The sequence below is a fragment of the Benincasa hispida genome, chromosome 4 (genome assembly GCF_027475165.1).
Source record: "Benincasa hispida cultivar pf3 chromosome 4, pf3_genome.v1.1, whole genome shotgun sequence".
Classification (NCBI taxonomy): Eukaryota; Viridiplantae; Streptophyta; class Magnoliopsida; order Cucurbitales; family Cucurbitaceae; genus Benincasa; species Benincasa hispida.
The window spans coordinates 57,522,872-57,546,338 of record NC_143481.1 but is presented as its reverse complement, the minus strand read 5'-3'; positions in this window follow the sequence as shown (position 1 = coordinate 57,546,338).

Here is a 23,467-nt window from a genome sequence, read left to right as displayed (position 1 = left end):
TTTATATTCAATAAATAATTTATAGAATTATGAAAACTGTTCTTTAAAAAATTCTCTTTAAAATATAGGATAACAAAGTGCTTTAGCACTTTATATATCCTACACAAATTCAACAAATAAAATGATAATTCGGCCTTTATTTTCTACAATCAGTCGAAACTATTACTTCTTAATTGATTTAAATTACTTGAACTAATAGAACATGAAAAGAAAGTCGAGATGATAAACGAATAATATAAGAAAAGAAATTTAAAAAAAAATCTTAATTAAGAGAGTCAAATCTAAGTTCTAAAAGCATAATAACAAGTGATTAAAGCAAATCATATGAGTTAGTTGAGATTGCCAATCTTTGTCTATGCATTAAAGAAAGTACCCAAAAAAATTTCCACTTTTGTCTTTCATCTGAAATCTACACAAGTTTCTTGCCTTAGAAGTGGAACTATAAACTTTGTGTGTGGTGGCAAAATTATAGCCATCAAGTTGAAAGTTGGTGAAGAGTGGTTACTTGAATTAATTATTATTGTTTGTTTGTTTGTTATATATGTTCAATGTTGGGTGGAATATTAATCTATTACCTTCTTTAATTATTGGATTCCTTTTTATTTATGTCATTGATACTTTCTTTTTATCCTTATTATGATTGTCTATTTTTGGGTACTAGTGTTTTCAATTTTGTTCCTTTTTTTATGCCTAATGGACATGGTTGGGACTTTTTTTTTCCTTTTTAAATGAATGCTCACGTGAGAAGAATTAGAAGAGTTATATAATCTAATTCATTTTTTTTCTTGTACTTTAAATATAAGAACATGAAAATTTGAAAAGAAAAAATAAATAAAGAAAGAAATGTGATAAATAAATTTTTTTATCTAAACTTGGGATTAAATGCGATCTTGACTTTTAATTTTCAATTTCATCAAATTAGACTATAAAATTAGTTATGTTGCAATTTCTATCCTCTATTTAGTTCTTACTAACTCACCCACCACTATAAACAAAATTCAATGTTAAAATGTCTATAAATTCATGACTAATGTCATTAATATCTGCACAAATTTAAGTTACTGATGCAGAAATTAGCTATGAAATTTATTTGGCCTAAAAACTCATCACGGTTAACAAAACTATAAGGAAAATTAGAGCGTATCACAAATTTTAGGGTTTGATTTTAAAAAATAGCAAAACTAACAAATAATAAGATTTATGATAACTCACGTGAAATACATGGCCGCAAATTTTCAAATCTCTATTTTGTTGTCGTCTAGTTTGTACGTTATTGATGAAACTACAAATATACGGTAAATATAGAATCATAAATAATGAAGGAGTTCTGTATATAGGGTAATCGTTGTTGTCTTAGTTCCAACTTTTCCTTATTTCATTTCAAAAATTAAAAATAATAGCCTTCTTCATAATAGCCCCCTTCCTGATTTTCCTCAAGTAGTTAATATTTCAATGCATATTTTATTATTAATTTAGATTTTGTTTAACCACTTTTCGAATTAATCTAACTTGAATTAAATATACAGATTTTTTTTACCATATTTGTAATTTAAATATCCATATATTATCCAATTTCATTTTATCTAATCAAATTTTAAATTTATTCAAATATTTAAATTGTTTTTTTATTATTTTATACATATTCTTAATAAATTAACTAGCTATTTTCTATATTTTTTAATGTTTAAATTGTTTTGTATATGTTATTAGATTCAATTGTACAAATTTCATAATTAATCACTATTTTATTTAAATTTTTACATTTTAACAATTTGGAAAAAAAATATATCACTATCGTAAAACAACTTTTTGTTACTGATACAAAGTGACGATCACTTTTTGGTTTGTTGTGGTTATCTTCTCGAGCTATTGTTTTTTCTATAGCTTTACAATGAGTTAAACTCTAGTTTGACGGTCAATGTGATGAGAATTCTCATTACTATCATTTTCAAGCTTTTGAGGCGTACAATCCATCAAATTCACCGTTCCAATAATTTGTGGAATAGATTCAAGGTAAGCTTTTTTCTTCCGAGTTAGTTAACTACCCAAATTGATTTATGTGTTGTGGTTGACCATATCCCATCTGTTGCTTCAAACACTGGAGATACACCATAATTGGATAAATAATTAACAGAAATTTATCATTCTTTTCAACCTCCTGAGGACAACATTGAAATCGTTGATTTCTAAGATTTTGAGTCCTTTCGATCTAGTATTCCCATCAAAATAGGTTCTTTACGTTAATGGTAAAGAAATAGTTGACAAGGGTTAAGAGTCAATACGTGTAGAGAAGGTGTTTATGTACTCACGATGATAGTGTTTGAGGCTTAATGATTTTAGGGCATCGAAAGCATGTTTTTATTTTCCTACAATGAAGCTGTTTTTAAGGCACCGGAAGTGCTTTCTTCCTTCTCTTTAAGCTATTTTGTGGGCACACATAAGCCTTTTGAAGTCCCTAATTTGATTGTTGGCAATAGATTTGGTTGGATTTTATGTTTAAATGAATGTCTGCTTAGGGTGCTAATAAGTTGTAAGTATAGATTAGACACTTGTTAGAATGCATTATTTATCGGGATAGTTGTTTAGGCAGAGTGTATTTGCTATTTTAAAATAGTTTTGAAATCCTTAACCTTTAGAATTTTGAACCATATGCATGTGGGTTGGCTTGGAGGCAGTTTTGACAATTGTTAATTATTATTTTTTAATATTATAATCCGTTTGGCCACGTTCACAATTTTTAGAACTTTTTACCATTTTTAAAATTTAACTCTAAATAACGGGTAAAGTTACCATTTCATTATCAATTCACACAATATATGTAAGCCCCACATTTTTAGGAGTAATTAATCTCCCAAATTAATGTTTAATGTTGGCTTCCATCTTGATTAAGTGATTTGGTTTAATTTGAATGAGGTGTGAGTTGTTGTTTGGAATAATTTTTTTGTCTTAATTGGGTTGTTCTTATTGATTTTGGTTATTGTGAGTTGTCGATATGAATAAATTTTTGGACTTAATTGGGTTGTTCCTGATAATTTTGGTTATTAAATCCCTAATATGATTAATTTGGAATTGGTCTAATCTTGTTTGGGCTTATTGGATTTTAATAGGTTGTAGTTGTGTTGGAATTGGGCTATTATGGGCTGAAAATTTGGGATATGGACTTAGTCAAACTGAGGCTTTACTTAAAAAGAAGAAAAAAGAAAGGAAAAAAAAATTGTTTTTAAAATACTGCCGCCAGAATCCCCAGTTAGTTTAGTTCTTCTTCTTCGCGTGTGAAACGTGCACACCCCTAGCCTCTAGCCGCCGGTGTTCGTCACCGATGCCGTGCCCTCGTTCATCGTCGTCGCCACTATGGGGGAGTTTGGCCGAGTCTCCCTCTCCTATCCGTCGTCTCTCTCTCCTTCTCTTCAATCCATGATCTACAACAGCCCACGTTACCCGAACAGCTGCCACGTGCCATCACCATTTTTGCAGCTGAATATCTACTCCAGACTTCGTCTGTTGTGAGTTGCTGGAGAGCCGACGCCGTCGCTTTAATATATACCAAAAACAAAACTGTCAAATATCGTAGTCTCCGATTGTTTCAAACAAATAATAACAATAATATTATATATAATAAAATAGATGTCCATTCTCATGGTTATTGTCCATTGACCATGTGTCATATTTTCATTTTTCAAAGTATTATTCATGTGTAAGTGGAGAAATTTGATAATTTTTTCATTTCTTATTTTCTTATTTTATTTATTTATATATCATATTTTATTTATTTTAAATATTATATTTATTTTGAATATTATATTTTATTACCATCTATGTCCCCATTGTGTTCCTCAACACGTTATTAGATAGGTGCTAAAGGTATGTGAATTTTTCCCTCTTTGTTATAATTAATAGGTTTAATGTTATTTTGCATATTCAATATCTATTAATTTTTTAACATAAGTACAATATTTTATGATAGTGTTGTCATGACAAATATCACAAAATTAGAATCTGTCGTACTTGATATTAACGACAATAATTATTTGTCATGGATACTTTACGCCGAAGTCCACTGGATGCTATGAATATTGGGGAGTCTATTAAAGAAGGAAATACGACATTCAGTCAGGACAAAGCAAAAGCTATGATTTTCCTTTGTCATCATCTCCACAAGGGATTGAAAATGGAGTATCTTATAATAAAAGATCCTCGTATCTTGTGGAAAAATTTGAAAGAGATGTATGATCATAAAAAAACAGTCATGCTTGCTAAAACTAGTTATGAGTAGATGCACTTGAGGCTACAAGATTTCAAATTAGTAAGTGACTACAACTCGACATTATTGAAAATCAGTTTGAAATTATTATTATGCAGAGAGAAAATTATTGATGCTGCTATGTTAGAGAAGACATTTTCTACATTTCATGTCTCGAATATGCTCATACAATAGTAATATAGAGAGAACAGTTTTAAACAGTATTCTAAATTAATTTCATGTCTTCTCGTGACCAAACAAAATAACGAGTTATTGATGAAAAATCATGAATCTCCACCAACTGAAACAACATAATTCCTTGAAGTGAATGCTGTGAAAGTTAATAATCATAGTCAAGATCGTGGTCGAAGTCATGACCGTGGTAGAGGAAGAAATAATGATTACTTTCATGGTGGTCGCTCTAATCATTCAAATTTCAAAAGAACCATGCAAAATGATGATCACAAAAGAAAAGCTCAACGAGATAAGAATTCAAAGAGTGTTGAAAATAAATGCTTCCGATGTGGAATGAGTGGGCATTGGTCACGTACTTGTCATACGTCAAAACACATAGTTGACCTCTATCAAGCCTTCCTGAAGTAATTACAAGACCATTATTTATGAGAGCTAGGTTTCCTTCATCTGTATGGGGACATGCTATTTTACATGCAACGTCACTTGTACGCATTAGGCTAGTAGCTTATCATAAGTACTCGCCATTACAATTAGCTTATGGTCATGAGTCAAATATTTCCTATCTGAGAATTTTTGGATGTGCAGTATATGTTCCAATTGCTCCACCACATCGCATTAAGATGGGTACTCAAATGAGGTTAGGAATATATGTCTGATATGATTCTCCATCAATTATTAAATATCTTGAACCCTTGATGGGTGATGTATTTACTGCATGATTTGCTGATTATCATTTTAATGAGACAAATTTTCCAACATTAGGGGGTGGAATTAAGAAATTGTAAAAAGAAATTACATGAAATGCATCGTTATTGTCTCATTTAGATCCCCATACAGATTATTGTGAACTTGAAGTTCAAAAAAAATTTCTTGAAAAATATAGCAAATAAATTACTAGATGCATTTACAGATGCAAAGAAAGTAACTAAGTCACATATACCAGCTGCAAATGTTCCATAAAATATTGATATCCCAATATAACAAGTTGTCACTAATGAGACTGGAATACGCCAGAAGCATGGTAGACTAATAGGTTCCAAAGATAAAAATCCTCGAAAATGAAAAATAAGTAATAGCGAAAAAGACTTGGTTTAGGATGTAAATACCCATGAAAAAAAATCCTCGACATGACTAGTGAGGAAGGTGAAATACTTAAAGATAATAATGAGATTTCAATAAACTATGTCATAACAGGAAAAAGATAGAATCAAACTAATGTAATTATTGACAACATTTTTGCGTATAATGTTGCTCTTGATATTATATTTGAAAATGAGGATCCTGAACCAAAATCTATTGAAAAATTTCGACATATAAAAGATTGGCTTCAGTGGAAAGAAGCAATCGAGGTAGAATTGAACTCACTTTCAAAATGTTAGGTTTTTGGACCAATAGTCCGAACACTAGAAGATGTTAAAACTATGGGATACAAATTGGTATTTGTCATTAAAAGAAATGAAAATAATGAGGTCACAAGATATAAAACAAGACCAGTTGCACAAGTTTTTTTACAAAGACCTGGTATTGATTTTGAGGATATGTATTCTCCGGTGGTGAATGCAATTACATTAAGATATTTAATTGGTTTGACTGTATATGAAAGTTTGGATATGCACCTTATGGATGTAATCACAACATATTACATCAAATTCCCAGGAATGATATCTAATAAAGTTATAGTGATCATTATATGGATTGAAACAATCAGGACGGATGTGGTACAATCGCCTGAGTGGATATTTATTGAAAGAAGAATATCAAAATAATCCAATATGTCTGTGTGTTTTTATAAAAAAATCACAATAAGGATTTGTTATTATAACTGTATATGTTGACGATTTAAATATAACTCGAACTCCTGAAGTGCTTTCAAAGGGGCAATAGAATATCTTAAGAAAAAAATTGAGATGAAAGATTTTGGAAAAACAAAATTTTGCCTTGGTTTACAAATTGAGCATTTAGTAGATGAAATATTTATTCATCTGACAACTTATACAAGAAAAAAATTGAAAAGATTTTATATGGACAAAACACATCCATTCAATATTTCAATGGAAATCCATTCATTGGATATAATGAAAGATATATTTTGACCGCGAGATGATAATTAAGAACTTCTTGGTTCTGAAGTACCGTATTTTAGTACAATTGGTGTACCTATGTATCTTGCTAATAATACAAGACCAGATATTGCATTTTTTTGTAAATTTATTAGCAAGATATAGTTCTTCTCCAATAAAAAGAATTGGAACGAAATCAAGCACATACTTCATTATCTTCGAGGAATGATTGATATGGATTTGTTTTCTTCAAATAAATCAAATTTTGATCTAGTTGGTTTGCAGATTCTGGATAGAACAAAGCATATTTCACTGAAGTTTTTCTACACTCATGATCTTGAAGAAAATGACGACATCACTATACAACAAATTTATTCAAAGAATAATCTGGCAGACTTATTTACAAAAGCATTACCAACCGCAACTTTTGAAAAATTGCTGCACAACATTGGAATGCGGTGACTCAAAGATCTTCAGTGATATTTTTGTGGGGGGGGGGGGGGGGGGGGGGGGGGCAAATATATTGTATTTTTTTTTTTTTAGAAATATGTATTATATGAAATATGCACTCTTTTTCCTTCACTAGGGTTTTCTTCCCATTGGGGTTTTTCTAGTAAGGTTTTAACTAGGCATATCATATATATATATATATAACGGACATCTAAGGGGGAGTATTATATTATAGAAAATAGATGTCCATTAGATGCTCATGCTTAGTGTCCATTGATCATGTGCCATGACCCATTTTCGAAAGTATTATCCATGTGTCTTGTAAATATTCAATCTTAGTGTCCATGTAATCCACCTCCTACTTGTCAAATTGTCTATAAATAGTGGCCTTTAGTAGGCTTTGAAAGACACACATTGGGCAAATTCTATACAAATTGGAGAAAGTGGAGGAATTTGAGAATTTTCTCATTTCTTATTTTGTTAATTTAATTTAATTTATTTATTTATATATTATGTTTTATTTATTTTAATATTTATTTATTTTAACATTTATTTATTTTAATATTTATTTATTTTAACATTTATTTATTTTAATATTTATTTATTTTAACATTTATTTATTTTAATATTTATTTATTTTATAATATTTTATTACCATCCATGTTCTGTTGTGCTCCTCAAATTCATAACAAATAATAAAATATATAAAATAAGAAAATATTACAAGCAACTAAACAACTATATAACAGTGATATTTATTTAAAAAGCATCATCCTTCAAATTTTGTTTGAAGCAAAATCGTCAATCAACTTGTTATAGTCAACACATCATTCTCAATTGCTATTAGTGCTAATCAACTTTTTTTGTAATATTGTAGAGTGTATATAGATTTTCAACAACTTCAATTTGGAAAAACTTCTTTTGCAAATGCAACTGTCACTTGAATAGTAAAAATTTTATTATATGTAATAATGACTTTAGAAGAAATATTATCTTTCACAAACCTCAAAATATCTAATGTCGAACCCCACATACAATTCATTTCCATCGTTATCTAATTTTCTATTATTCTTAAGAAAAGAGTCATAATAAATACAATGGAACTACAAACTTGTTCATATTCTTGGTATTGTTCAAACCTACCGTTGGGAGAATAAATAGCTTGATCGACAGTATATAAGAAACAATTAACTCAAAGACTAAAAAAATTACAACAAAAATGATCGAACTCTTTAAATAAAGAAGTCATTCTCTATAAAAAAATTTCCCCATTTTGTAATACTCTGGTATAAGAAAAATGCTTTAATCTCTTTTAGTTGGATCAAATATATTTCATTAACATAGTTTTATCAACATTCTCATTCAAATTATCACAAAATTTCAAACAAAATATTTTCTTCCACAACATTACTATTGGAGGTATTCAAATGACTCGACAACCCGAATAATCCGAACTATCCAATCCAAATTATAAGAGTCGGGTTGGGTTAGTTTAAATTTTGGGTTTGGTTGGGTAGGGTTATTATTATTATTATTATTATTTTGTAGGTTGGGCTAGGTCTTGGGTTTCATTTTTGAAAAAAATGGATTGATCCAACCCTACCCAAATTCCTATATATATACAAATAACTTTTAGAGTTTTTAGTTTAAGTTCTTATTCTGCCGTTTGATTAGTCCCTAATGCGTCCCTCACCTCTTGGGTCTACCGAGTGCTATCTACTTGTCACACTCCCCAATCTTTAGTCTCTCAATTTTTTTGGTTCAACTGTTTGTCTCTATATCTTTTTCTTTCACCTGCTTTACCTCAAACTGTTGGGATTGATATTCTAAATCGTTTTGTTCTCGTAATTTGTAAACTTATATAAACTTATTGTTATCAATAAAATAAAAGTTATTATTTTATTTTGTGCATTAACTCAATCCAATAAATTAAGATTCAAGATTATTTTATGTGACTTGAATAGTATGTGGTAGATATATAGGCGGATAATGTTTAAGTAGTAACCTAAATGATCTGTAATATGCGGATAATGTTGGATGCCTTATCCTAGTGATACTACAGGTACAACCCGCTTTGTAAATGTTACAAGAGTTGTAAGTGTTACAAACGTTTTGATCCAAATCATTCATGTGGAGACATGTAAGTGGGAGTATCCTATACAAAGAATTTGTATAAGACAAGACTGCGAAATGATTAATCTCTCTTTATTACACTGTTACTTGAAGAGATTAACATTTCAATATGATGATCATAGGTGACTCGACCTTAATCCTAGGCGAACTCTATGAGGGCAATCCTTTGGTCTGTATGGGTGAGAGTGACCAGATTCGTCGACTCAATATGCCTATCATTTTGGAGATTTGTCCAAGTAGAGAGATGGGAACATAGCTACATAAGATGGAATTCACACATTCCAATTTTTAAGGTAAGTAGATGAATTACTCCTTTAAGGGCTAATTTTGGGTCTTGAACAAGGAGGGCCCTCACCCTCTCTCTAGCTAGAGAGGAGTTTAGTTTATAGTTAGACTATAACTAATTGTTCACTAGAGAGATCAATTTAGATATAACTACATGGGTATGATGATAGTTTGACCCAGTTGTAGTTATAAAAAATTCATGAATAGTCGACTTACTGACATTTCGTTATATCTAAGGACATAGAATTATATCTACAATGTGAATAGTGCAACTGTTGGTCTTTAGTAAAGTGATCGACATTTAATAAATATTGATTAATTTAATTAAAGAGTTTAATTAATTAATCTCGTATCATTGGAGCTTCTAATTTGTAGGTCCATAAAATCCCCTTGCTAGTTCAATAAAGGTTAAATGAGAATAAATTAATTTTGGATTAATTTAAATTTTTTAAATTAATTAAAGAGAATTAATTACATGAGATACAATTAATATAATGTATATGGATACATTATAATATAAAGTTTAATTAGAGAGATAAATATTTTAATAGGATTCAAATATTAACTATATGAATGTGATTCATATAAAATTATAGGATAATGTTTAATATAATTATGATTCATATTAAAACTATAGAATAAAGTTTAATATAAATATGATTCCTATTAAAACTACATGTTAAAATAAATGTGAATATGGTTCATATTAAAACTTTAGATTAAAATTAATGTGAATACGATTCATATTAAAATTAGAGATCATGTGAGAGATTATTATTTGAATATGATTCAAATATATGACATTTATATTAAATATGATTGAATATAATGTCTTTAATTTAGTTATATTAAAACTTATTTTAATATACTTAAATTAAGAAATAACTCCCTCGGAAGTTGTTTCATCGCGTAATTGGAGATAACTCCTCCATTCTCTCTCTAACATAACTTGACAAATGCAATTTTGAAGGGAGAGGAAGTATGTTGCTTTTGCTCCTTGAACCCTCCCATGAAACATCAAATCTCTCACAAAAAATCTAACCAGAAGAGTCACAACTCCTTTTTGATTCACATCTTGAGAATTACAAGGAAGTCCAAGTGGTGGTGTTCACGGTTTCAAGTACACTGTTTGTTTGTTCGAGGGAGATCAAACTCGAAGTTGTTTGGGACTTGAAGAAGACTTATTTTGAGGAGGAATCTTCAAGGGTAAGTTCCTCTTGTACTATTTTCTATTTCACAGTAGCATACTTATATCAATGTTTATTCTGTCTTTTTCTTCTCTATATTTTATGTTCTCAAAGTTGAATTTCAAATGCACGGCATATACATGTTTCTGTGAGGCATTAGATTCCTTAAAAAAAAAATTTCTTCTTCCCTCATTCAGCTTCAACTTTAGTCTGTCGTTCATTCTTCTTCAGTTCGTTTTTCGTTTGTTCTCACTTCTTCTTTTGTTTGTCTGTAGTTAGTTCTTCTTCTGTTCATCTATCGTTTGTTCTTCTTCCATTCATCTATTGTTTGTCTGCTTCTCTAACTCTTTCCTTTTCTTTTTCCCTTTTTCTCATTAGCTTACTCTAATATATATATATATTTTTAATTTCAGATCTCCTCTTTTTTATATCTCAACCCGACAATCCAACCGACCCAACCTGAATTTTAAGGCTTGGGTTGGGTTGGGTTGGATACTATATTCAATCATTTAGATAGCCAACTTGACTAACTCGAATTTTTGGATTGGTCCAAAAAATGCCTCCAACCCAACCCAACCCGTGCATACTCCTAATTATTACTTTTAATAGGAGTTTTTGATTCCTTCACAATGAACCTATCTAGCCCTCTTTGAGATTGAGTTAACTTTGCTAGTCTCATTCTTTTCTTACGTTTTTCACATCCAGAATCATGTTTTCTAATTCCAGGACCCATGATCAAATTCTTAAAAAAAAATAAACCAACAAAGAGAATGAAAAAAAAAAAATGATAGAAGTAACCTTAAAAATAATTATTTGAAACATTAGCCATCAATCAATCAATATTCAAGAACTTCAAGAGTCTTATCCATCCATTTTATCTCCCAATTAAAAAGTTTACCATCAATTAGAAATCATCACACAAACAAAATACGAGGATATCGATCAATTTCAATACCAACAAACAAAAAGAAAGCCCATAAATCTACCAACAAATTTAATTAAAGTAAAAGAGGAAAAATGTTTACCTTCAAGATCATCGAGTTGGAGAAGAAATGATCTTCAAATTCCCAAAATCTCCAAATTCGGTATACAGTAGGGACAGGAACCTTCTTTGTTGGCGTTTATATGATTTTTCTTGCCCATTAAGCTGCATAAGTTTAGGTTTAAAAAGTTACGGGGCATGAGTAAAAAGTTTTTTAGTAGAGGCTTACTTGATTTAAGCTTAGAAAAGATCTTTTTAAAAAAGTAGCCAAAGTTGAGGAGAGTGTTGCTATCAAGGTTAGAGGTATGAGTAAATTATATTCTGAGAGGTTGGTCATCGCAAAGGAAAGCCAGAGGGATGAATTATGAATTTTCTAAGTATAAGGCATGCTTGAGGATAAGCATGAATCTAAGTTTGGGGGTGTGATGACGGGCATAAATGCATGTCATTATAGGCCTTTTATTTAGAATTATGAGGGTTGTTAAGTAAAATATGCGGCGATTATATTAAGAATTCATGAGAAAACGAGCTTTCGTCGATCAACATTAAGAATCTCGGCTAACCCACTATTATGCGTTATTTTGCGTCCAATTGTCTATTTTTGTAGCCAAATCAGGAATCGATCGCATGCGGGGAATCTATCCATCACAGAGGCGAACGCATACGTTTGATGCATGGATGTTGCGGCCATTAACCGCATGCGTCCATTGTATAGAATTTGCGGCTACAGAATAATAACCATAATAGAGGGATAACGCAAGGATGGTGGAATGTATTGATACTTCGGAAACCAAGCATGAACACATACCTCGGGAGTATCAAAAAGTTATGTTGACATTTCACCTACCAAGCCATTAGCAGCAGTGATTCAGAGTAGGCCCATCATGCCGTTAGCTGCAGAATTTCAGAGAAGGACCATTAATGCTGTTGGCGATCAAGCTCTATAAATAGAAGCCTTAGAGCCCAACTTCAAATCATCCAAGGTTCCCTACCTTCGGGCAGATCCTTGTCATCCGGATCAAAGCATGAGAAGATAGTCTTGAGAGTTCTTCATCCCTTCTACCATTTCGAGTGACGACCGGAGCTCTGCTAGAGATAGATCTTGAGAGAGACTACTCCATCGCCTATCCATGGCACAACCGGCAGCCTTGACACACATCTGATGGAAGCAAGACATTGCCTCCATCTGGCCCTCCATATCTCTTCTATCTCTGTATTGTATTACATTGTGGCTTAAGAGATTGATACATGTGTGATCAATGCATTTCTATATTTCCTTCGATTCATCTTCATTTATCTCTTCTTATCATCCTTTACTTTATTGCACAACTAAGCAAGACTGCTAGAGTATCACATACTTAATCATGCGGCATAGACATATGAAGCATGTAGCAAACCACCGAGAGGTGTGCGTTGCGCAAGTGTTGTGGGAAAATCCTCTTTGCTTAGTGTGAAGCTATAGCAACACTTGTCTATGAGCGGACGCAATGCTTGTCTATAAGCAAAATCAGCAGCGATTAACTGCCCGAGGGGGTAAGTACTTGAACCCATCAAGCAAAGTGAGCAGAGTTCCTAGAGATAGGAATAATTTTATGTCAATCATGTTTTATGTGATTACCTTGTCTTATGAGCGCATCATTCAACATTTAGACATACTTGAGAGAGTAGTCTAAAAACCAAATCTAGGCTTGAGAGAGTCAAATCGGATCGCATAAGCAAGAATGTAGCTTAGGAATAAGCTCCATTTCCTATTACACAACATATGCACCCTATAGATGGGATATGAAAGTATGCGGTCACATTGCATGCATCCAAAAGTAGGATATGGTGGTATGTGGTCATCTTGTTTATGTGTGGGAGCACATGAGCAGGAATAAAAACTTAGAGATAAGGCCTCTCGACACTATCGCATATACATCGCATGCATCTTTGTCAAATATGTATAGCATAATCGCATAGCTTGCACTGGCTGGGGTTACCCTCGCGATCAAGCTTAGTGATGTGGTGAAGTCATCCCCGCCATTTTATCTATTTTCCCATACATCTTTTTACACATTAACAGTTGTCGTGTCTCTATCTCTCATAGTTATACTTCCACTGCTTAATCTGTTAGCTAGGAGTAGGAGTAGTGCATAGCCCTTTGATAACTTGTAGAAATACAAGTTATTTATAATGCTTTATTTAGATATTACGGCCAAAAGAAAGGAAAGTTCCGTCAATTGTAGAGAAATTAGCTAAGAAATGCAAGAATTATAAATTGTAATCAATACACCCACTGACACCATTATGATGGTAGAAGAGAATATTTCAAGTCTGTTTGGCAGGAAATCAAGTCACCGCATGCATTCATATCTCGAGATAAAAAGAACAACGCATCTACATCGCATTGCGCCCATCATTCAGAAATGAATAGACGATCAACGCAATGACGGCGCATGCGACAATCAATCAAGAGCTAAGTGATCAACGCAACTTTAACCGCATGTGGTAATAAAAAACATCACTGCATGTGGGCAAACGATCGAAGATGCAAAAGAGCAATGCAATTGCAGAGGATCCTGACACGTGTACAGCTGATCGTTGTGCATTTCTGATGGGATTGATCGTGTAACAGAAGGAATATTCACTCCACCATTTCTGGAATTGCCATAACAATAAAGTGGGGTCCACACTACAGAGAGTCAACGCTGAGCCTATAAATAGCCTCTGAAATTCTATTGGAAAATATACTTGATACGAGCATATTTTGATATTTTTATATTGAGAGAAGGACTGGTCTGAAGAGCCTGATCGAAGAAGATCCGGGAAGATTTAAGAGACAAGGCCGAGAGGTGAGTCTCAGGGAAAATCCTTTCTATCTCCACCGTGGAAGCTCTGTACCAAGGCCACTTCTATCGGACGAGAAAGCTTGAGAGGGAAGCTCTTCTCTACATTAACTCCATCCGCCAGCAAGCAAATCCACCGTCCAGATCTGTGTCAAGACGTTGGCACTCTTCTGCATTTTTTCTATCTCTTATCATCAATTGTATTCATCTTCTTAATCCCTATCATTCACACCATGTATCAGACACTAAATATTAATATTGAATGTCATGATCATTTTCATTTTCATCTTTCTGTCTATTTTCATTCCTCTATTAATCTCTTTCTCCATGATGTTTTCTTAATCCCTTGGTAATTACTATGAATCAAACAAGTAAATTAATCTGTGCTAAAGAAATAAATATGTTTAGCTAAAGCATGCTAGACGACATCTTCACCTGTGAGAGTAGAAGTGAATATGCCATTCCTTCTGTCGAGAGAAGGTTGGAAGAATGTGTTAGCTAAACTGAGAAGTACTTCCAAAGATGGGAGTAACCTTGCATTCATTACGTTCATCCCTGTTTAACCATAGAGATGTGGGAACATGGCCGATCACCGAGAGGTGTACGCCAAGAGAAAGCGGAACTGTAGTTATATCTTCAACGCAATTAATGAACTTGTGATGTTTATATTAATTACTCTTTCTATCTCTGTTTCATACATAAAGACTTGCCACTGCATAACACGAACCTTTGTATAATCTTTACAAACAGTCTCAAAATTATTATCATGTATCAGTATCCTGCATCTTGTATCATATTAGCTTAGGTTTACTTTTATCGCACTTTATTTTTATTACCGTAACTTTACTTTACCGCAATTTTAAATACTTGTATAAACACAAATTTTAATAATTGAAAAACCCCTGGTCGCATATATCACGAATGTAACACATTAACTACGCAATCCCTGTGTTCATCCTCGTATCACTTCGAGAAACTTGCGGTGGAATTATACTTGGTTTCAACGCAAGGAAACTTGTGACAATGCATAGCATACTACAAACATTTCATTAATAATGCATACATCTAGAAGTAGTATCACATATCATCGCATTACACATTATGCGCTTACAAGTTTATGGCACCGTTGCCGGGGATTGGTAACGGTTAGTGTTGAATATGTTTGTGATATTTTGCAGGACAGATATATTTGTACTGGCTGATTATCGCGAAGAGCAATCTGACGACTTATAACTACTGCAGTGATCCAGAAATTCTAAGCGACCTAGAGATCCAGTGTATTTTTCGCGCAAGAGCACATCAGGGCCGAATTAAATGGTGAAGAAGCATGGCTAACAATAATGAGGCACCTGCAGAGAATCAAAGGGAAAATTGGCCAGTGCAAGACTCCGTATTTCTTGCTGCTGATCGCAAAATACCTATGAGGAACTATGCGGCGCTGGATTTTTATAACGTCTCGCTAGGAATTTCAAGAACCATGGTTGAGGAGAATGTAAGCTTTGAGATAGGACCAATTATGCTGTGGATGATTCAGAATGTGGGGCAATTCAGAGGATTACAAGGAGAAGACCCACATGCTCATTTGACGAGTTTTGTAGACATGTGTAGCGCATTCTCCATACCTGGTGTGACTCAAGAAGAACTTAGGTTATATCTTTTCCCGTATACACTACGGGATGAAGCAAAGAGGTGGGCTCAGTCGTTAGAGCCGAATGAGATTAACGCATAGAAATAGTTGGTTGACAGGTTCATGAACAGATTCTTCCCTCCAGCTGTCAATGCAAAGAGACGGAGGGATGTGTTGAATTTTGAGCAAAAATGTTATGAAACTTTGAGCACCACCTGGGTGCGTTTCAAACAGTTAGTGAAGAGTTGTCCGCATATCGGGATTCCCGATAGCATTCTGATGGAGACTTTTTACAATGGCTTAGATCAATCAACGCAAGCAGTTGTTGATGCCTCCACAGTAGAAGGATTAATGGACAGATCATATACGGAAGCCAAGAGCATATTAGATCGCATTTCGTAACATTCTGATGAGTGGATTGATACCGGGTTTGAGGAAAATGGTTTGGAGCAAGAAAGAGTAGAAAGTGCCAATGTGTCAGCTAATACAATGAGCACACTGGTGGATCAGATGACCACGATGACCTTTCTCCTTCAAACAATGGCTAATCAATAGAGAAATCTCTCTTAGAGTTTAGCGCAAGTTAATGCGTTGACACACGTGGCCACAATGAATTGCGTTGAATGTTGGGAGGGACATCCAGTGGACGTTTGCCCATGGAATCAACAGTCTGTATACTTTGTCTACAATGAACCGTTTGGCAACATCTACAACCCTGGTTGGTGGGATCACCCAACTTTAAGTTGGGATGGGAATCACAACCAGAGGAGCCATAGTTTCCATCAGAACAATTATCAAGGGGATCGAGGCAACCCTCCGGTGTTCATTAATCCGGACTGTAGCCCAGGTAACTCTCAAAGTATACCACCCTATGACCAACCGTTCTTATATGATACCTCTTGCAGTACCTCATCTATGGAGACTTCATTGAAGCATTATATCAAAAAGAGCGAGGCAATTAGACAATCGCAAGCTGCCTCCCTGAGAGGTTTGGAAGAGCAGATTGAACAACTTGCGATTAAGTTGAAAAATAAAGCGCCTGGTACGCTACCTAGCAGTTCAGGAGTATCGGGGCCACGAGGTAAAGAGCAATGCCACGTAGTGACATTGAGGAGTGGTAAAACAACAGCTCCTATGCCACCAGTACCAGATTCAACAACAAGACTAGTGGATCTAACTGTCGATGATGACCAATCAATCAGTAGTGGAAAAATTACCAGTCTAGAAGTAAATATACTTATAAAAGATGAAGCTTCTCAAGACTTGAATTATAAATCAATGAAACCTCCAGCTAATGAAACACAGCAAGAACAAGACCTTAATTAATAGCCAACTAAAAAAGAAGTAAGGCGGGATCCTCCACCTTTCCCCTCCAGACTGAAGAAGAAAGATGATAGCAAACAATTTCAGAGGTTCCTAGACGTTTTCCGACAACTACACATCAATATTCCCTTGATAGAAGCTCTAGAACAGATGCCGAGCTATGTAAAATTCCTCAAGGATGTTTTGGCTAATAAAAGAAAGATCGGGGAAAATGAAATAGTTGTGTTAACATATGAATGTAGTGCACTGTTTCAAAACAATATCCCCACCAAAATGAAGGATCCTGGGAGTTTTACATTACCATGATCAATAGGAGGGAAGAAGGTTGGGAGCGCGCTGTGCAATTTAGGGGCGAGCATAAATCTAATGCCCTTATCGATCTTTAAGAAGTTGGATATCGGCAACGCAAGACAACCACGATTACACTACAGTTGGCCGATAGATCGATAATGCTTCCTGAGGGCAAAATAGAGGATGTACTCGTGCAAGTGGATAAGTTTATCTTCCCGGCAGACTTTATCATATTGGATTACGAACCTGACAGAGAAGTGCCTATCATCTTGGGTCGCCCATTTCTCGCAATAGGGTGAGCGCTGATCGACGTAAAAAAAGGAGAACTCACCATGAGGGTTGATGATCAGCAAGTGAAGTTCAACGTTCTCAATACGTTGAAATACCCAAGTGATATGGAGAATTGCCAATGTATGGAGGAATTGTGGGAAGAACCTTGGCACGAGCCACTCGAAGAGTTGGAGGAAGAAGATTTCGAAATCGGCGTAATATGGGAGGAAGATTGCGCCGCAATTCATGTTGAATCAAATTTTGAACCACTCAAGTTATCTGAACGAACTTTACAACGCACTAAGCCATCCTTGGAAGAACCACTCGTGCTAGAGTTGAAGTCGTTGCCTGTGCACCTCAAGTATGCTTACTTAGGAGGTAACAACACGTTACCGGTTATCATTTCTGCTTCGCTGAGTAAGTAGAAGGAAGATGCACTCATCCAGATCCTGAGAAACAATGCAAAGGCTTTAGAATGGACCTTGGCAGGCATTCGAGGAATCAGTCCCTCGTATTGCGTGCATAAGATTCGTCTAGAAGAAGGAAAAATGGGATCGATAGAAAGGCAACGTCGCTTGAACCTTGCCATGAGGGAGGTTTTAAAGAAGGAAATAGTGAATTGGCTGGACACAGGTGTCATCTACCTGATATTTGATAGGAGCTGGGTGAGCCCAGTGCAGTGTGTTCCGAAGAAAGGGGGGATGACAGTTGTCACCAATGACAAGAATGAATTAATTCCCATAAGGACAACCACAGGGTGGAGAATCTGTATGAATTATCGCAAGTTAAATTTTGCCACTAAAAAAGACCACTTCCCACTCCCGTTCATTGATCAGATGTTAGACAGAGTTGCTGGGAATGAATTCTTCTGCTTTCTTGATGGCTACTCAGGGTACAACCAAATAGCAATTGCGCCAGAGGATCAAGATAAGATACCTTCATGTTCCCATTTGGTACGTTTACATTCTGTCGCATGCCGTTTGGACTCTGCAATGCGCCAGCTACTTTCCAATGTTTTATGATGGCAATCTTTTCAGATTACTTAGAGAAGTCAGTCGAGATATTCATGGATGATTTTTTAGTTTTCAGCAATAATTATGACTCCTGTTTAGCTAACCTTGAGAAAGTCTTGAAGAGATGTGTGGCAACGAATCTTGTTCTGAACTGGGAAAAATGCCACTTTATGGTTGAGGAAGGGATTGTACGGGGTTATAAAATCTCGAAGGCAGGATTGGAAGTTGATCAGGCGAAAATCGACGCAATTTCTAAACTACCCCCACCAGTGAACGTGAAAACACTTAGGAGGTTTCTGGGACATGCTGGGTTCTATTGAAGATTTATTCGCAACTTCTCCCAGATCGCAAGGCCCCTAAGTGCGCTCCTCGAAGCTAACCGTGAATATAATTTTGATTATGCGTGCATTGAAGCATTCAACACATTGAAAGATGCGCTCATCACCGCACCCATTTTGATTTCACCGGATTGGACGCAACCATTTGCGTTGATGTGTGATGCTAGCGGTTATGTAGTGGGCGCAGTGTTGAGTCAACGCAAGGATAAGGTATTGCATCCTATCTACTATGCGAGCAAAACGTTTAATGATGCGTAGGAGAATTATACAACCATGGAGAAGAAAATGCTCGCAGTGGTATTTGCACTAGAGAAATTTCGCCAGTACTTAATCGGAACAAACGTTGTGGTGTATAATGATCACTCTACGATCAAATATCTGATGATAAAGAAGGATGCAAAACTGAGGCTAATACGGTGGGTGTTGCTCCTGCAAGAGTTTGACCTAGAAATCAAAGATCGGAAGGGCACCGAGAACCAAGTCGTCGATCATCTGTCAAGATTGGAAAATTGCGAGGTTTAAGGGAAAGAAAAAGATATTGAAGAAAGATTCCCCGATGAATTACTGATGTCGGTAGGCATTAATGTTCCTTGGTATTCGGACATTGTGAACTTCATCGTTTACAGACAAGTACCGGAGGATTATACTTACCAGCAGAAGAAGAAACTAACACATGACGTCAAATTTTATTTTTGGGACGACCCATTCCTATACGGACTTAGACCTGATCACATTCTATGTCGGTGCGTTCCTGAGCACGAAGTTAAGCACATTCTGGAGCTTTGTCACGAGTCCCCTTACGGAGGACATTTTGGGGGGCAGCGGACTGTCGTAAAAGTCCTACAGTGTGGCTATTTCTGGCCAACATTGTTTAAGGATGCCCATGCCCACGTTGTGCAGTGCGACAGATGCCAGAGAACGGGGAATATGTCTAAAAGAAATGAAATGCCTTTGACGTCAATCTTAGAGGTTGAATTATTTGATGTATGGGGAATCGACTTCATGGGCCCATTTCCATCATCAGAAGGTCATCACTATATCTTGGTCGCTGTTGATTACGTATCAAAATGGGTTAAGGCCATCGCATGTACCAAGAATGATGCGACCACAGTGGCGAAGTTTCTCAAGAAGAATATTTTTTCTTGATATGGGACGCCACGGGCCTTAATTAGCAATGAGGGCTCTCACTTCATCAACCGCATAATCACCAACCTGTTGACTAAATTTAACGTCAGCCATAGGGTTACAACTGCTTATCACCCACAAACTATTGGGTAGGCAGAGATTTCTAACCGAGAGATCAAAACTATCTTGGAGAAGGTAGTCAATACCTCCATGAAGGATTGGTCGCCCAAGCTTGATGAAGCACTGTGGGCATATAGAACAGCCTATAAAACACCAATTGGCATGTCCCCGTATACCCTGGTCTTTGGAAAAGCTTGTCATCTATGATATGGGCATGCAAGAAGCTGAAGTTTGATTTGGCAAGTGCGGGGAAAGTTCAGAAATTGCAACTGAACCAGTTGGTCGAATGAAAAAGGGACGCCTATGAGAATGCCAAGATCTATAAGAAGAGAACTAAGAAGTGGCATGACGACCACATAAACAACCGAACATTCGTCGAAGGTCAACAGGTATTATTGTTTAACGCACGTTTGCGATTGTTTCCAAGGAAGTTGAAATCCTACTGGTCTGGGCCATTCTGGATCAAGACTATCTTTCCCCATGGCGTAGTGGAATTGACAACTGAAGACAGAAGCAACACATTTAAAGTCAATGGTCAACGGATTAAGCCTTATTACGGAGGTGATGTGGATCGACGCATGGATACCATTGACTTGGGCAAGTAGGATTAATCGCTTGCGGGGGAGCTATTGCGGTAATTCTAAAAACTTTTTCCAATCAACATCCCTATCTATGTTTACTTGCTTTCTTTACTACTTTCTTTACCACCTTCTAAATTTCGTTATTTAATGCTTATTAGAATTAGCCTTTAATGCTTTCTATATTTTCCTTCAATCGAATTTATTAGTATCTTTCCATGTCATGTTTAATTCCTTTAATTCGTAGGCATTAATAGCGATGTTCTTGAAATTTCTGTGAATGACTGGATGAAAAGTTGAAAACCGCAAAGTCTTTTCGACTTGCGTTATCGATGAATTGAAAAAGAAAAATAAAAATTGGTATATAATGCGATGATGGGTGAATTCCATGATAACAGATACACTTTGCATCCATTACACCCAAATGCATTGCGTTGAGGGGTGTGTTGCGCTCGTATATGTTCTTTGCCCGTCCTTCGCGAAGATGCACTATGTTGAGGTAGTGTTGCACTGGTAGAAATACCGTGCACCCATCCTCCAGAAATGCATTGAGTTAAGGGGTGTGTTGCGGGAATACATGCATTGTTTCCCGTCCTCAGCAAAAATGTATTTGCATTAATGGAAGCACAGTGTTAATTTTAAATTGTGCACCCATCTGAATCAAATTCAAAGATAATTTTAATTCATTATTTTTCTATGTTTAATTAAATTCTTTGATTCTTTGTATAGGCAACAAAAGTTTTGTATTGCGTTATTTGTAATTACTTGTATACTTAGTTAATTTCAAATACAACTAAATAACAATTCTCTCTATATGTCTGTGCCTCTTATTTATCATCCTTTGTCAACTTTGCGATATTCTTAATCCTTCTTTTTGTGTTATTTATTGCGCTTTCATGATGTATAATATGCATACACTTAGTAACATTTCCCACTTCTAACTAACACTTAGTTAATTCGTAGTTATAGCAATGCTTTACCTTTTACCCTTTAAAATTCTGCTCAAACCTTATTTTTGAAATTTTATCTAAGTGTTTGTCTATTCTATCCAAATAACGCAATGTGAACCTTGCGCATCTCTAAATTTGGGGGTGGGGAAGGTCTGAGCAGATGAGATCAAGAGTATGCGTTCATTATTTCAAAAAAAAAAAAATTCATATAAACTCTAATGTCAGCGCAAGGGAAACCTCAAAAACAATCCCAACCTAATAAGAGTTATGTTTTGAAAGAAGCCTGCTCATAGTTGGATGTTCGCATGACACCCGTGGGAACAAGCCAAAACGAAGGTGGGTTTCCAAGAACAATGCAATATGAAAAGAAAAAAAGAAAAAAAAAAAAGAATGTAAGAGATAACTCCTCTGAAATTCATGAGTTAAAGTTGAGATTGGCACACATACGAAGTTAGATGTTCGCATGACACCCGTGGGAACAGGCCAAAATGAAGGGTGTAACCATGACCAATAGTCTTTAATAAATGACGCAAAGTTTGACCACCGCATCCGGATGCATCAAGTTGTTTTGACAAGAAGGGGTAAACATTCTTTTTAAAACTAGAAAAGCATTTTTTAGCAGAAATTTGTAGTATAGAAGAATAAAGTAGGGCTTTGTTAGGAATTAGCAAGGATAGGAGGAAATTGCGATGTTAAGTAATGTGCCTAGGAGGAGTATTCAGAGCAAACCAATTGACGCAAAATTTAGGATAGGAATTGAGCATTATTGCCTTAGAGAAGATATGCTTGACGAAAAGCATATATCTAAATTTGGGGGTGTGATAACTTGTAGAAATACAAGTTATTTATACTGCTTTATTTAGATATTGCGGCCAAAAGAAAGGAAAGTTGCGTTAATTGTAGAGAAATTAGCTAAGAAATGCAAGAATTATAAATTGTCATCAATACACCCACTGACAGCATTGCGATGGTAGAAAAGCATATTTCAAGTCTGTTTTATAGGAAATCAAGTCACTGCATGCGTTCATGACTCGAGATAAGAAGAACAATACATCTACGTCGCATTGCGGCCAACATTCATAAATGAATAGACAATCAACGCAATGATGGCACATGCAACAATCGATCAAGAGCTAAGCAATCAACGCAACTTGAACCACGTGTGGTAATAAAAAATATCATCGCATGCGGGCAAACGATCGAAGATGAAAAAGAGCAACGCAATTGCGGAGGATCCTGACACGTGTACAGGTGACTGTTGTGCATTTCTGACAGATTGATCACATAATAGAAGGAATATTCACTCCACCATTTTTGAAATTGCCATAACAATATAGTGGGGTCCACATTGCAGAGAGTCAAAGTTGAACCTATAAATAGCCTCTGAAATTCGATTGGAAAATATACTTGATATAGGCATATTTTGATATTTGTATATTGAGAGAAAGATTGGTCTGAAGAGCCTGATCGGAGAA